Source organism: Oratosquilla oratoria, chromosome 12 (assembly GCF_046742065.1).
Source record: "Oratosquilla oratoria isolate Oo_2021 chromosome 12, ASM4674206v1, whole genome shotgun sequence".
NCBI lineage: Eukaryota > Metazoa > Arthropoda > Malacostraca > Stomatopoda > Squillidae > Oratosquilla > Oratosquilla oratoria.
Window position 1 is genome coordinate 2,774,914 of NC_134788.1, and position 4,394 is coordinate 2,779,307.

The following is a 4,394-nucleotide window of genomic DNA, read 5'->3' on the forward strand; positions in this document are numbered from 1 at the left end:
TTATTGTTATTAACCTACGCTTCCAACGAATAGCTATATTAGCAACGAATAGCTACTTTTACCCAAATAACGTCTTCCTTAGGTTCCTCATGTCTTTCTCCTAAACATTGGGTTCTTGGGATGGGCGATTATTACATCCAGTAACGGCCGTTACCCCAATAACTAGTAATTGGTACAAGATTTTAACATACATAAGCGCGAGCGTATGTTTTGCCCACGCGTTCCCACATATATATATTTTTTTTCGCTACATTGGAGCGTTGTTCTGAGAGTAGCGTTGCCTCATCTCCAATTTATACGCTACTTGCTACATTGGAAGTGTTCATTTTGATGGAAGAAATGTTAATGAGGCATTGAATGTCAATGAAAGACCAAATAATAATATAGAGCAAGGTATATAAATAAAAAACAAAATGATAATGTAAGACATGATATTGAAACTCAAAATGTGTCAAAAAGAAATAATCACGAGTTTCTTAAAACCATGTACTTTAATGTTCGTAGTATTAGGAACAAATTTCAAGAAATACAGGCGTATGTCAAAAGCGAAAATCTCGATATGATAGGAATAACTGAGACATGGTTAAATGGTACAGAGTTCGAAGCTGAATTTAATATTGCGGGATTTAAATACTTTCATCAGGATAGAAACCAAAAAAAAAAGGTGGGGGTGTTCTGTTGTACGTTAAAAACAATGTTCATGCTTGTGTTTTAGAGAAAGTGAAACAGGATGCATATGATAGTTTGTGGGTTGATTTAACCCAAACAAATGGACAAAAAATGAATATAGGTGTAATATATAGGCCAAAGACATTATCATTAGCAGACGACAAACTGTTATTTCAAGAACTGTCTAGTTTCTGCAACCGGGATTTATTGATAATGGGTGATTTCAATTTTACTGACATTGATTGGATGACCCTTGAACATGGCCATATAGATAGTCGCTTGATTGATCTTCTTGGTGACAATTACTTAATTCAACATATAAAAGAGCCCACAAGATATGAAAACTTACTCAATCTATTGATCACTAGCCGCGAAAGCATGGTAACTGATGTAGAAGTCAGTGAATCTGTTGCAAATAGCGATCACATCTTAATTAGATTCAAACTCCTAATTTTTTTTTAGAATAGATACTTGTGTTTCTAAAATACCCGATTTCAGTAAAGCTCAGTTCATAGGATTACGTCAGGAGCTTCAGCTTACAGATTGGGAGGCAAAATTAAACGAAAGACCTGTAGATCAGATGTGGGAAATATTTCAAAATACGCTCACTAAGATGATTCAAACTTACATTCCTTTTAAGGACAGACGTCCACCAAATCAGGCTCGCCCAAAGTGGCTCGACAAAGAAACTGAAAAAAGTATTGCTAAAAAGAGACAGGCTTGTAAGAAATATAAGTGCTCGGGTGCATCTAATGACTATGAAATTTATGTATCAATACAGAGAGATTTAAAAAAGACAATAAGAAAAAGAAAACGACAATACGAAATGAACATTGCTGATAAATCCAAAGAGAATCCCAAAGAATTCTATAGTTACATTAGAGATAAAAAGGTTGTTAGGAATCACATTGGTCTACTATTATCTGCTGACGGTCAACTTGAATATTCAAATGAAGGAATGGGTAATATCTTAAACAATTATTTTAGCTCGGTATTCGTAAACGAAACACCTCAAAGTGAATTCCAAACTGAAACCTGTGAAAAGTCTAGGGTAAACTTACTACGGTAAATATAACAAAAGAAAAAATTAAAAGGTGTATAGATAAACTCATACATACATACATACATACATACATACATACATACATACATACATACATACATACATACATATACCAAGGCTTTTCCCATTCCATCCCCGAAAACACTCCACACCCATTCACCCTCCCTCCCATCTTAGCACCTCCTAGATGGCGGGTCATCCCTGCACCTTGTCCACTGCCTTGGGTCAAGAGCAGTGTCGCAGGACACATCACATCCACAGCAAGGCCGCTTCATTAAATCGGCGACCCCCCTCTCCGTCCCCCCATATAAAGGAGAGGACGGGGAGAAATACCTTCGGGCTGCGTCAAAATTTTGCTCACACACACTACTTCACCACCCATCCCCCCGTCCATTCCACCTCATGCATCACAACATCTTCCATATACAACCATTCTCCATTCACCCCTGTCTTCTGTCCTCTCCCGTCCTTCCTCAACAGACATTCCCCTCTTCCCCAAAGCCCCCTTCACCCCATCCATCCATCTCATCCTAGGACGTCCCATCAGGTTCACTCCCTCTCTTGAACGGTGTAAAAAGCTCCTGAACTACTTAAACAGCTGGTAAAGTGTTGACCGCTGGGTGTTGATGCGTCCATGGTGTCCAGGGTCGCTCGCTGTATTGATGGGAAGTCTGTGTGTTAATATTTGCGGAGACGCTCCACTGGGTACCCTGATCGCCCGCCCACGCTTTCATGTACTCGACCCACTTTGCAAACTAACTCCTCCCCATTCAGATCATGGGTATTTATGTATACTGCTCTCCTCCATTTACTGAAATCATAGATCTAATTAGTAATATGCCATGAGTAGACAAAAAAAAATTATAATAATAATAAATCAACAAATTGTCAAGATCGTATATTCTAGATACATTTCCTTTAAAAATACGTCTCAGTCATAATCACATTTCAAATTGATTTCTTGGTTTGCTCAATTACTATGCTGCAGGACAAGTGGGGTGCAGGGGGGTAATGTTCCCTCTAAGCTGTGTGCATGTGCATGCACGAATGCACACACATTTTACAGATAGTACACAAAGGGGAAAAAATGTGTGCACACAAGGTTTTCAAGATGAAATTGAAAAAGTCTAATTAAAGAAATTAATTGTATAATTTCATAACAATCTAAACCAAAAGAAAGGTGATTTTGAGAATTTGTCAATTTCATAAAATCACATGTCTTGAGATCCTTCGTACTATGTTCTGCAGTCAGTATGGTGACCCACATAAGTGCACACTTACTTTGCAAAGAAGGCAAAATTTGCACACAACCAAATTTCTGTGCTCTCACTCACAGCAAAGAATTAAGAGGGAACATTGGTGTGGGGGCAGGCAGGCTTTCAGAAGTGAATTCTCTGCGCATGTCATTAAATATAACATCTTTAATTCAGGCTAACACCAGTAAATTTCATTAAGCTAAGAAGAACTCCAGCTCTTCAAAGGGAACAAAATGACTTCTTTTTTTTTTGTCAATAATACAGGTAACAGTGTTTTTGTTACAAGGGATTAGGGGGAGAGCTGTTACTGCACCAGGAGTATGAGGGTCTTAGGTTTGCCACTGCTGCTGCAGGTGTGGGTGGGGCCATCATGCTTTGCAAGGTTCCTGAGTTTAAGCTCCAATGTAAAAGAGGTTTTAGGTACACCACTACGCCAGGGTTGTTGTTGTTGTTGGCAAAGTTGATCAAATCCTTCTCGATATAATCTCTACAATAAAACAAAAAATGTCTGCAGTGGATAATATCAAGAAAAATGGGATCACACGAAGAATCGTCACCACAGTCTTCAACAGGGTGACAATTCTTCATGTGGGCCATCATACTGGGTTTGCGATTCTTCGGTTGTAAAGTTGATAACACTAAGCATAACCCTCATCCAACCTACTCGTAACCTAACCTAGCCCTAACCTAACAATTTTTTTTTTATCCCACTGTTGATAAAGGATGAAAACACAACCCAGTTATATATTTGAAATTAGAATATTTTTATTTTTCGATGAATTGTGTGTATGGATGAATTGAGCGTGTCAATGAATTATTGTCGGTGAATTCGCCGGATCCCAAAATATATATAATTATTTTCATTATTATATAGTTCTTATCGTTAAGGGAATTTTCGTTACAAATAGTTTGATCTTTTAATAATTATCGTCAAACTTGCGTAGCATCTAGGTACAGACTTGCAAATCCAATATGGCCGACTGGCTGCTGACCTCCAGGAGGGTTATTATCAATCACACTGGGCTATTTTTCCTCCGACATCCTCCTACCTCCAACCTCAATTTGAATATAACTAGAATGATACGACTTGGCTTATTACAGAAACCTAGACATCCCTAAGAACAATTCAACAGTGTGTATAACATCCGTGTCTAGGTGTACACAATCTCTTAGTTCATCCTTCGTCTTTGCTAGATGAAACGGATATATTATTTGAAAATTTGAATTTTGTAACCGAAGTCGTTTTTGACTCGAACGAGCTCTCAACGGTCGTCGGCGCCCAGTGTGATAAGAGTATAAGAACGAAGGAGATTGCAAGAGACCATGTGGCCTACACTAGGCAGTTCCATGTCCATTAAAACATGTCATCCCCATGCATAAAGTTGTCTAACCGTTTCTTAAAACAA